Source organism: Arachis ipaensis, chromosome B9, assembly GCF_059453495.1.
Source record: "Arachis ipaensis isolate K30076 ecotype BB chromosome B9, ASM5945349v1, whole genome shotgun sequence".
Classification (NCBI taxonomy): Eukaryota; Viridiplantae; Streptophyta; class Magnoliopsida; order Fabales; family Fabaceae; genus Arachis; species Arachis ipaensis.
This window is the reverse complement of record NC_142444.1, coordinates 46,665,685-46,679,132: the sequence shown is the minus strand read 5'-3', so window position 1 is coordinate 46,679,132 and position 13,448 is coordinate 46,665,685. Positions and strand designations below refer to the sequence as shown.

The window sequence follows — 13,448 nt, the reverse complement described above, 5'->3', positions numbered from 1 at the left end:
GTTCATCATGATCTTTAAAGTGTTCTTGGTGTTCATCTTGACATTCAAAGTGTTCTTGCGTGCATTATTTGTTTTGATCTTAATTTTTTATGTCTTGTGTCATTTTGTTGTTTTTTCTCTTTCGTCATTAATTCAAAAATAAAAAATAATATCTTTCCCTTATCTTACTCATAAATTTCGAAATTTTGAGTTGATTTGGTCAAAAATTTTTAAAATTTAGTTGTTTCTTGTTAGTCAAGTTAAAATTTCAATTTAAAAATCTTATCTTTTCAAATCTTTTTCATTTTTCATTTTTTATATTTTCGAATATCTTAAATAAATTTTTAAAATCTTTTTCTTAATTTTATTTCACATTTTCGAAATTATTGCTAACATTTAATGTTTTGATTCAAAAATTTCAAGCTTGTTACTTTCCTATTAAGAAAGGTTCAATCTTTAAATTCTAGAATCATATCTTTTAGTTTTTTGTTAGTCAAGTCATTAACTTTAATTTCAAAAATCAAATCTTTTTAATTTCTTTTTCAAATCTTTTTCAAACTAAATTTCAATCATATCTTTTTCAAAACTTAATTTCAAAATCTTTTTCTAACTTCTTATTTATTTTCAAATCTTTTTCAATTAACTACTTGACTTTTTGTTTGTTTTACTATTTCTTATCTTTTTTTAAAACCACTTAACTACTATTCTCCCTCTAAATTTCGAAAACCACTAACAACTTTTTCAAAATTCTTTTTAATTAACTAATTGTTTTAAATTCTAATTTTATTTTATTTCTTTTCTTAAATTTCAAATTCTAACTTATAATTAAAATAAAAATAAAAATATTTTTCTTTTCTTTTAAACTAATATTCGAATACTCTCTCTCTCTCTCTCTCTCTCTTATCTCTTTCTATTTATTTATTTAATTACTAACACTTCTCTTATTCTTAAAATTCGAACCCTTTCCCTCTCTCTGTGTTCGAATTCTCTTTATTCTCTCTCTACCTCATTTTTCTATTTTTCTATTCTTCTACTCACATAAAGGAATCTCTATACTGTGACATAGAGGATTCCTCTTCTTTTTATTCTCTTCTTTTTCATATGAGCAGGAACAAGGATAAGGACATCATTGTTGAAGCTGATCCTGAACCTGAAAGGACTCTGAAGAGGAAGCTAAGAGAAGCTAAAGCACAACACTCTGGAGAGGACCTTATAGAATTTTTCGAAAAAGAAGAAGACATGGCAGCCGAACCCAATAACAATGGTGGAGATGCAAGGAAGATGCTTGGTGACTTTACTGCACCAACTTCTGACTTCTTTGGAAGAAGCATCTCAATTCCTGCAATTGGAGCAAACAACTTTGAGCTTAAACCTCAATTAGTTTCTCTAATGCAGCAGAATTGTAAGTTTCATGGACTTCCATTGGAAGATCCTCATAAGTTCTTAGCTGAAGTCTTGCAAATCTATGACACTGTTAAGATCAATGGGGTTAATCCCGAGGTCTACAGACTTATGATTTTCTCCTTTGCTGTAAGAGACAGAGTTAGGATATGGTTGGACTCACAACCTAAAGAAAGCCTGAACACTTGGGAAAAGTTGGTCAATGCTTTCTTGGCCAAATTCTTTCCATCTCAAAAGTTGAGCAAGCTTAGAGTGGAAGTCCAAACCTTCAGACAGAAGGAAGGTGAGTCCCTCTATGAAGCTTGGGAAAGATACAAGCAATTGATCAGAAGGTGTCCTTCTGACATGCTTTCAGAATGGAACATCTTATGTATATTCTATGATGGTCTGTCTGAATTGTCCAAGATGTCATTGGACCATTCTGCTGGTGGATCTCTTTATCTAAAGAAAACGCCTGCAGAAGCCCAGGAACTCATTGAGATGGTTGCAAATAACCAGTTCATGTATACTTCTGAAAGAAATCCTGTGAATAATGGGACGACTCAGAAGAAAGGAGTTCTTGAGATTGACACTCTGAATGCCATATTGGCTCAGAACAAAATATTGACTCAGCAAGCCAATATGATTTCTGATGAGCGGATAATTTATACGATTTTTGGCATTATTTTTAAGTAGTTTTCAGTATGTTTTAATTACTTTTTAGTATATTTTATTAGTTTTTATTCAAAATTCACATTTCTGGACTTTACTATGAGTTTGTGTGTTTTTCTATGATTTCAGGTATTTTCTAGCTAAAATTGAGGGACTTCAGCAAAAATATGATTCAGAGGCTGAAGAAGGACTGCAGATGCTGTTGGATTCTGACCTCCCTGCACTCGAAATGGATTTTCTGGAGCTACAGAAACCCAATTGGCGTGCTCTCAATTGAGTTGGAAGGTAGACATCCAGGGCTTTCCAGCAATATATAATAGTCCATATGTAACACCCTAACTACCAAAGCTCACACTTTCGGCTGCGCGACTCTGATAGTTCGGACATTACGACGACTTTATATTATTTAATACTAAAATATGAGCCTGTTTAAAACTTTAAATCGCAATACCGATCCAAAAATACTTTCATCCAATATCATACATCCATAAATACCATACAACTTACAAAACTCATAAAGAGTACATCCATATATATACATACATATATATAAGTAATATTACAACCATAATCCAATACAATTCCTATCCCTCTTACAGATTATATCAAGATAAAGGCGAGGGTACAATAAACCATAGCTAAAACAATACAGAGCATCACAACAATTAAATAAGCTCTTCGTAACTTCTGCGCCCATATCCTGAAAGGGGAAAAATGTAGGGGGGTGAGAACATCATCCTCGAAAGGGTTCTCAGTAGAGGGTTTTTGGGAATTACTGTAATAGGATACGTGAAGATAACCGCACCAGTGATTCATAACCGTCTTATGCCTCTTTTCAAAAACAACGGTTTACAATAGAAGTAAAGTCGGAAATCTTTTCTGAAAGAGGAACCATTCAATTCTCAAAAACTCAAAAGCCTTTCAAAACGGTTTATCTATACTGAAACAAAATAGGCTTTCATATTTTATTCCAAATCAGAAACATAAAACCGAAATCAACCATCGGTTCATCTCATTCCAACCACGGCCCTAGGCCCAAACAATCCAACAATCAACCAATCACCACAGTCCAACAGAATCCCAGTAGCAAACACAAATAGGAAGTTCAAGCACAAACAAACAGTTATTACAAGTAGAACAGTTAGCAATTAATCACATAGGCAAACCAAGTATAATATGCACACCCAACCAATGTCACACAAATGCATATGATGCATGCCTGTCCCTAGTGGCTGATGATATCATCTGTCGGTTACCAAGCCAACCCGACGTGTCCGGTAGCTAACCCGGACATAGTCTCTCTGTTGTGCTTTATTATCATTAGAGGGTGTCTGCGCCCTGTCGCCATTAGAGGGTATCGGTGCCCTGTCACCCTTACAACCAGGGAGAAAACACAAGCATACTCGCATACAACATTCATCTCAGCCATCCGGCTTAAGTTCACAATTCATTCAATTGCATACATGCATTTATACTCAACCATGGATCACCATCCATCTCAGCCATCCGGCTCATGGTTCAATTCAGAACCAGCCAATTTATCAATAAATACAGCCCTTCGGCTTAAGTTCATAATTCATAATCAGTCATATGGCTCACAACTCATTCGGCAATCAGCCATAGTTCAATAGCATACACGGCCATTCTGGCTCACAACAAAACAACACTTCCACCATTCAACATCATCAAATTCATAAAACCGGCATTTAAGCCATAAATCACTTTTCTCAAGCCATTTCACTTTGAAATCAAATTTCAACTCTTTTTAGCCTTGGCTTTAAAGATCTCATTTCTCAAATCATCTCAGGCTCATAAGCCAAATTTACTCAAAGTGAGTTCCCTTTTTAAAACAAAGCCACTCTCGGCATTCTCTTTCCAAAACTTCCAAAACCATGGAAAGTTAAAGATTCTTTTTGGGAACATTCATATCACCCATCCAATAATGGGATTTTATAACAAAAGTTTCTTGCCAGAGTCCCAAGTCTTTAGGGAAGGTCAACTTATATAAATTCCTTAAAATTCATTGAAACTTTTAAAATCATAGATTCCCAGTTAAAGTAAACAAAACTGAATTTATTATGAAACCGATCATACAAAATCACAAGTTCCAACCCGGTCCAAAAATCAACTCATTTGAAACGGAACCGGTTCATTTGAATCAAACCACTTTCAGGTTTCTTTTTGGAACCCATTTTTCTAGCTCTTCCAAAATGCCTCAAACTTGATTACTCAATCAAAAGTCTAAATTCCTTTAAAATCACTAAAAGCTCCTTTTTATATTGAAATCAATATTAGAGCATCATTCTTTCCTTCAGTGATTCAAACTGTACAAATAGTTCGTTTCTAAATAAGCCGAACTCAACGCATAAAGTAAATTAAATAAATTAAGCTTGAAAACATAAATATCCTCTTAATAAATCAATTAATACAATTTCTCAAATCCAACCCTTTTTAAATAACTTTACAAACAAGAGTAGAATTTTGTAGAAATTTCGGCAGCACCTCCCCTAAAACTTGGACTTTTGCCACCCGGTTCGGGTCCCAACTAAACCGATTCTCATTCCTTTTTAATAACCCAAAACCAGAAATCAATTCAAAAGCAAACTAAATCCAACAGTCGCCTCAGTGGCATATCTCAAGGAAACTATTTCAGAAATCAACTCAATATCAATCAATTTAACTCATTTCCAAAGCTTTAAAGAATCGGTTCAGCAACAAATCATTTATCAAAACCAAATCAGTGAAAGCAAACCAGGCTGAATTCCAAAGAGTATTCTATCTTTCACATCATCAAAACAATTGACTCAATTCAAACCAATCCTCAACAGAATAAACTCATATTTCAAATCTTTAAAGAATCAACTTTAAAACATTACATTTCACAAAGCTGCACAACAATTCAGCCAAACAAACATTCATAAGCTTTCGAGACAATCAAATAATACATAAGGCCGATACAATCACCAAATACACATTTTCTCACATCAGTATCCATATGTAATAATTCCAATACATAAAGTATAGTTTTGGAAAGCGCCCGTACCTCAAAACGCAAATCCATAATCCACACGCCTCATAAGTTCTTTTCACCTCAACTCGAAATCAAAGGCAGCTTCAAAGCACAGCCCCACACATTTTCGCAGCAGCATAAACAGCTCTAAATTACAACAAGCAACCTCAGTTACTAAACTCTAAGAACATTAATACCGTAAGGGCTTTAATACACGTACGGGACACTAACGTAGGGCTTTCAAAACATAATTTCTTACCGGAATTTCAACACGAAGCAGCTGCGATTTTGAACCGGCCCGACAGCAGCTCCGGCGGCGGCCAGAAGCTCTGGTGGATCAACTATAAAAATCACGCAGCATCAAAACCTTCTCAAAGTCCAAAAAGGCAGAAACCTCAAATAAAAACCTTACCGGAAGAGTTCTCCGGCGACGGCAGCGAGGTTCTCCAGTGACAGAGGCTCGGCCTAAAGTTCCGGCGGTGATCCCGGAAGTCACAGAACCACTCCCGGCGGTCAAAACACAGGGGCACAGCTTCCTCCTCCGACCACGACACCTGCGGCGGCCTGAATCCTTTTCCGGCGACGGTAAGAACCCCAACAGCGCGGTGCGGTTCAGTCTGCTCCATAGCACAGCGGCGATCCTTGGGCGATGACGCGCGCGACGGAACGCACGGCCTCCCTCTCCCCGCAGCTCTCTCCCTCTTCATGTGAACTTTTCCCCTCTTGGGATCCAGCTGCTGCAACGTTCCTCTCTCCCAACTTAGCGATGACAGTGGCGCGGTGGTGCGACGGCTAGACGGCGATCTGAGGCAGGGAGGCTCGGCCGCACGAACAGAACCTTTCCTCCGCCGATCTCCCTCTCTCACAGTCGCACAGTCTCTCTCCTCTGTGTTCTCTCCTTCGCGACGGCAAGGGCCGCGAGACGCGGCGGATTGGACAGTGACGCGACGGCACACTCTCTTCTCTCTTCACTCGGTGCGCCATGGCGGCGGCAAGGTGGCAGCTGGACGAGGCGACGGCGGCGCGACGGCGACGCCCCTCCTTCCCCTCTTCCTTTCTGATTCCCATGTCTGTTTTCTTTCTTTCCTTCCTCAGATAGTTGTGTGTGTGTGTGCTTAGAGTAGGGTGGCGGTTGTTGCTGCATAGTTAGGGAGCTGGGCGGCGGCGGTAGTGAGGCCAGCCACCATCGCCCCTCCTCTCTTCCCCACTCCTTCTCCGTTTTGCTACTGTTGCTATGTATTGGTTTGAGGAAAAAGGGGGGAGCATTTGTGTTGCTGCCGCTGGGTTGGGGGAGAAGGTAACCGGGTCACGGGTTATGGTTTCAGGGTTAGGGTTTCATTTTCAAAATTAGGGTTAAGGGCATTATGGTAATTTCACATAAAATTGGGAATAATATAGTAATTGAAACCCAAATTAAATCCAACACTATTTGTACATAGAAAATACTATTTGCTCATCAATTTTACAAATTATTTTCAATAAAATGCCCAAATCCAATAACTAGAAATAATATAATTAAATCATTTATTTTCCAAAGTAGCAGTATTAATATTTAAAATATTAATTATTTAATCCAAACCATATAAAAATCCTTATTATTTCACAACTACCAATTTTATAATTTGAATATAGAAAATAATCCAATAATTGTTAAATTGGATAATAATCTCAATTTATTTCAAATTCAATAAATCAAAACTTGCTTTAATTTTCTTTAATAAAGAAATTTCCGAAATTAAAGATACAGAAACACTGAATTTGAAATTAGCTAATGATAGCCCTTTTTCAAAGGTTTTGGGTCTTACATTCTACCCACCTTATAAAAATTTTCGCCCTCGAAAATTGATACAAAATGAAAGAAATTTCATAACAGTTCACCCTTGAACACATTTAAGGAAGAAGCAAAAATTTCTCATCATATAAACATATATATGATTTTCAAATATTTTGATTGTCATATGCATAAGGGTGCAAAGGTAGGAGTGTGATTACAAAGCAAACGTTACAAGGGAGGCTCGATGCAAAAGATAACATGGGTCAATCATGTGATAGTAGGGCAAAGCATCAAAGGCTATAAAACAGGATGGAGTTAAAACGATGTGCTCAATATCCGCACACTAATCTCATATCGACCTCAAGGTTTCAACTTTCTAACTCCATCAAGCACTTTACAATCCCATACTCGATCACAAGCCTTACAACCGCAAACCCGTCCGCAAGGAACAAAACACCCACAACTCATAACGTTGCACACCTACCGCTTCAACTTCCGTATACACATATCACGCCTTAAAGAACTAACGCATCGCGTTACTACGTCTACAAGTCGCACGTGATATCAAAATAATTCTCGAGTCTACTCAGAAGGATACAAGACTTTAGAAAGGAGAGTCAAATGTCAAGGATAATACTCAAAGATTTGGGAGAATGTATCTAGGTCCAGATAAACAAGGACTCTCAAGCAATGAAGTTTGCTAGACTCAACTCAATTGGCAACTTCAAAGATGACCCTTGGATCGAAGAAGTTCAATAGGATCAATAAGAAGAAAATCATTGCATCAGTTTGAACAAATTCAAGCTGAGTCGAAGAAGTATGAGGTTCACAAAAGAGAATATCTCAAACCCAAGGCAAAGCTCACAAAACTCAAGAGCATAATTAAAAGTACTTCTGAATACATTGTTCTTAAAAGAATAAAAAACTTGCAGGAAAATCACTTCGCAGTTTAAAAGAAAAGTTAAGCAACAAGCCTCCTTCAAGAGAAAAATAAAAGCATAAACGTGGTTTTGCTTTTAATACATTTTCATGTTGAAGTAGATCATGTAGAGTTTTAAGAACAAAATGCACACAGGTTTGGCTAAGAGCAAAAATATTTCCTCAACTATTTTAGAAAGATAGTTAGGTGCACAATCTTAACCAAAAGTAGTTCAGAAGACTCGGAAGAAAATCAAATGCTTGTTCAAAAATTCTCAAAGTCCATATTCAAACAAGCGTGTATAACATTTATAGCAAGGACGAAAGAGGAAGTTAAACTCTTTTTAGAAAAGAAATTCCGAGGTAAAAATTTACTTACAATCTGGTTAGGAAATAAGTGGTGCGTTACAAACAAACCGGTTTCCACTAAACAAGGAAGCTTTTCAAAACTTCATTTAAAATAGCGCATGCCGATTTTTAAATTAACTTCATCAAAATTGAACAATGGTTCCAATCTCAATCAAGCAACAGAAAGTAAATTCCGTTTAATATTTCTTCAAAGAGAATTCAAAACTTCTTTAAAAGATTCAAAACAAGACTCCAAAAGTGTTCTTGAAATCACCATCTCAGAAGAATATTCAAGAAAATTAGCATTATACTTAAAAGGAGTCAAGCCATGCAAGAAAGAATCTTAAATCAATGTAGTTCAAGCAAGATCCAATAGGTATGAGAAATCAAACAAGCTTTCAATTGATCCAAAAGAATACAAAAGTTATAGGAAAAGGCAACTCAATCATTAGTAGTTTTTCAAGAATAAATCTTTGACTAAAAACTCTGGTAGAGATAATGAGAGGATAAACGATGCACTATTTTGAAACGAATTAAATTGACCCACATAAGGATGAGATTCACAAGAGAGGACAAACCAAGATCAGTGGTAATGTTCACAAGATGTAAAAGATTAGTTAAAAACAGGGTCACGTATGACATTCATAGAGGTGAAAAGCTTAAGAAGGAACGAGTCCGTTCATAAGAAGAAAGCTATGAGTCCAACATTTTCAAAAGAACAACAATGGCATAAACCATGTAGTATGCTAAATCAGGGTCAAATCAAAATAAATTAAGTAAGGTTTATCAAATGAAACTCAACTGGGATAAAAGCGAGAAATCCCCTTTCTTTCCAGAATTTTGAAAAATACCCCAATACACAATCAAATGAAGATGTGCGTTGGCACTATAGTAAAATTACTAGAAAGTCAAATTGTATTTGAAGTAAATGCAGTTCCGCAAACCAGTAAAAGTACAGGTGATGTATTAGAAATAAATAGTTGTTAAACTGTATAAGAAATCTCCAAAGTTCCACATATAGATAAGTGTATATCTAGTCAACAGCAATTTTTATAAAAATCTCAAAATTAGCTGTAATCACTGTCAAATAAGAGGAAAACTGAATCAACAAGTTCTCTAAGAATGAACTCGGAACCCAGAGTTAAAAGTCACAGCACATTAAGACAAGTTCAAGACTATATCAAAGAATACTTGAATCAAGAAGAACTCAAACAGAGGAAGATAGATGCAACAAGGATCTTAAACCAGAATATGCACTTAAGGTCAAACAAGAATGCATATGGATAGAGGAATAGAGTTGAAAAATCAAACTACTTTCAAAAAGGACTAGCAAACAAGAACTTCAAGTTAGGATATAAAAGAACAGGTTGACTCGAACAAAATTCAAGACACACAACTGAATAGCCTCGAGAAATAGTTTCCAACTTTTCCAAAACCCGCAATTCGCTTTACTCAAAACTCGGATTTCATCTATGATAAGCCATCAGTGCTTTCATATACATAATTCACTAGTATTAAGCCAGCCAAACTTAATACCAAGAATTATACAATGCAAGACTAACAGCGTTAATCAATAGACTGTCATGTGCATAAAGCTCTAATTCTGGTCATTCGACAAGACCTAATACATGACAAACACTCAGAGTATGCAACTAAAGCATAGCCGGTCCATTCCTCAGGCTCTACAGAAAGGACTGCTCTGATACCATAATGTAACACCCTAACTACCAAAGCTCACACTTCCGGCTGCGCGACTCTGATAGTTCGGACATTACGACGACTTTATATTATTTAATACTAAAATATGAGCCTGTTTAAAACTTTAAATCGCAATACCGATCCAAAAATACTTTCATCCGATATCATACATCCATAAATACCATACAACTTACAAAACTCATAAAGAGTACATCCATATATATACATACATATATATAAGTAATATTACAACCATAATCCAATACAATTCCTATCCCTCTTACAGATTATATCAAGATAAAGGCGAGGGTACAATAAACCATAGCTAAAACAATACAGAGCATCACAACAATTAAATAAGCTCTTCGTAACTTCTGCGCCCATATCCTGAAAGGGGAAAAATGTAGGGGGGGTGAGAACATCATCCTCGAAAGGGTTCTCAGTAGAGGATTTTTGGGAATTACTGTAATAGGATACGTGAAGATAACCACACCAGTGATTCATAACCGTCTTATGCCTCTTTTCAAAAACAACGGTTTACAATAGAAGTAAAGTCGGAAATCTTTTCTGAAAGAAGAACCATTCAATTCTCAAAAACTCAAAAGCCTTTCAAAACGGTTTATCTATACTGAAACAAAATAGGCTTTCATATTTTATTCCAAATCAGAAACATAAAACCGAAATCAACCATCGGTTCATCTCATTCCAACCACGGCCCTAGGCCCAAACAATCCAACAATCAACCAATCACCACAGTCCAACAGAATCCCAGTAGCAAACACAAATAGGAAGTTCAAGCACAAACAAACAGTTATTACAAGTAGAACAGTTAGCAATTAATCACATAGGCAAACCAAGTATAATATGCACACCCAACCAATGTCACACAAATGCATATGATGCATGCCTGTCCCTAGTGGCTGATGATATCATCTGTCGGTTACCAAGCCAACCCGACGTGTCCGGTAGCTAACCCGGACACAGTCTCTCTGTTGCGCTTTATTATCATTAGAGGGTATCTGTGCCCTGTCGCCATTAGAGGGTATCTGCGCCCTGTCACCATTAGAGGGTATCTGCACCCTGTCGCCATTAGAGGGTATCGGTGCCCTGTCACCCTTACAACCAGAGAGAAAACACAAGCATACTCGCATACAACATTCATCTCAGCCATCCGGCTTAAGTTCACAATTCATTCAATTGCATACATGCATTTATACTCAACCATGGATCACCATCCATCTCAGCCATCTGGCTCACGGTTCAATTCAGAACCAGCCAATTTATCAATAAATACAGCCCTTCGGCTTAAGTTCATAATTCATAATCAGTCATACGGCTCACAACTCATTCGGCAATCAGCCATAGTTCAATAGCATACACGGCCATTCTGGCTCACAACAAAACAACACTTCCACCATTCAACATCATCAAATTCATAAAACCGGCATTTAAGCCATAAATCACTTTTCTCAAGCCATTTCACTTTGAAATCAAATTTCAACTCTTTTTAGCCTTGGCTTTAAAGATCTCATTTCTCAAATCATCTCAGGCTCATAAGCCAAATTTACTCAAAGTGAGTTCCCTTTTTAAAACAAAGCCACTCTCGGCATTCTCTTTCCAAAACTTCCAAAACCATGGAAAGTTAAAGATTCTTTTTGGGAACATTCAAAATCACCCATCCAACAATGGGATTTTATAACAAAAGTTTCTTGCCAGAGTCCCAAGTCTTTAGGGAAGGTCAACTTATATAAATTCCTTAAAATTCATTGAAACTTTTAAAATCATAGATTCCCGGTTCAAGTAAACAAAACTGAATTTATTATGAAACCGATCATACAAAATCACAAGTTCCAACCCGGTCCAAAAATCAACTCATTTGAAACGGAACCGGTTCATTTGAATCAAACCACTTTCAGGTTTCTTTTTGGAACCCATTTTTCTAGCTCTTCCAAAATGCCTCAAACTTGATTACTCAATCAAAAGTCTAAATTCCTTTAAAATCACTAAAAGCTCCTTTTTATATTGAAATCAATATTAGAGCAACATTCTTTCCTTCAGTGATTCAAACTGTACAAAAAGTTCGTTTCTAAATAAGCCGAACTCAACGCATAAAGTTCATTAAATAAATTAAGCTTGAAAACATAAATATTCCTTAATAAATCAATTAATACAATTTCTCAAATCCAACCCTTTTTAAATAACTTTACAAACAAGAGTAGAATTTTGTAGAAATTTTGGCAGCACCTCCCCTAAAACTTGGATTTTTGCCACCCGGTTCGGGTCCCAACTAAACCGATTCTCATTCCTTTTTAACAGCCCAAAACCAGAAATCAATTCAAAAGCAAACTAAATCCAACAGTCGCCTCAGTGGCATATCTCAAGGAAACTATTTTAGAAATCAACTCAATATCAATCAATTTAACTCATTTCCAAAGCTTTAAAGAATCGGTTCAGCAACAAATCATTTATCAAAACCAAATCAGTGAAAGCAAACCAGGCTGAATTCCAAAGAGTATTCTATCTTTCACATCATCAAAACAATTGACTCAATTCAAACCAATCCTCAACGGAATAAACTCATATTTCAAATCTTTAAAGAATCAACTTTAAAACATTACATTTCACAAAGCTGCACAACAATTCAGCCAAACAAACATTCATAAGCTTTCGAGACAATCAAATAATACATAAGGCCGATACAGTCACCAAATACACATTTTCTCACATCAGTATCCATATGTAATAATTCCAATACATAAAGTATAGTTTTGGAAGGCGCCCCTACCTCAAAACGCAAATCCATAATCCACACGCCTCATAAGTTCTTTTCACCTCAACTCGAAATCAAAGGCAGCTTCAAAGCACAGCCCCACACATTTTCGCAGCAGCATAAACAGCTCTAAATTACAACAAGCAACCTCAGTTACTAAACTCTAAGAACATTAACACCGTAAGGGCTTTAATACACGTACGGGACACTAACGTCGGGCTTTCAAAACATAATTTCTTATCGGAATTTCAACACGAAGCAGCTGTGATTTTGAACCGGCCCGACAGCAGCTCCGGCGGCGGCCAGAAGCTCTGGTGGATCAACTATAAAAATCGCGCAGCATCAAAACCTTCTCAAAGTCCAAAAAGGCAGAAACCTCAAATAAAACCCTTACCGGAAGAGTTCTCCGGCGACGGCAGCGAGGTTCTCCAGTGACAGAGGCTCGGCCTAAAGTTCCGGCGGTGATCCCGGAAGTCACAGAACCACTCCCGGCGGTCAAAACACAGGGGCACAGCTTCCTCCTCCGACCACGACACCTGCGGCGGCCTGAATCCTTTTCCGGTGACGGTAAGAACCCCAACAGCGCGGTGCGGTTCTGTCTGCTCCATAGCACAGCGGCAATCCTTGGGCGATGACGCGTGCGACGGAACGCACGGCCTCCCTCTCCCCGCAGCTCTCTCCCTCTTCATGTGAACTTTTCCCCTCTTGGGATCCAGTTGCTGCAACGTTCCTCTCTCCCAACGTAGCGATGACAGTGGCGCGGTGGTGCAACGGCTGGACGGCGATCTGAGGCAGGGAGGCTCGGCCGCACGAACAGAACCTTTCCTCCGCCGATCTCCCTCTCTCACAGTCGCGCAGTCTCTCTCCTCTGTGTTCTCTCCTTCGCGACGGCAAGGGCC

The 13,448-nt window shown here is 37.5% G+C and overlaps 1 non-coding gene across 1 annotated transcript; it reads right to left on the bottom strand.

Annotated features, from left to right (window-relative positions):
* Positions 1-1,623: 1,623 nt before the first annotated feature.
* LOC148544534 (small nucleolar RNA R71) lies at positions 1,624-1,731 on the bottom strand. The gene has a single exon (XR_015901728.1). It is a non-coding gene; the product is annotated as a small nucleolar RNA R71 (small nucleolar RNA).
* Positions 1,732-13,448: the final 11,717 nt, after the last annotated feature.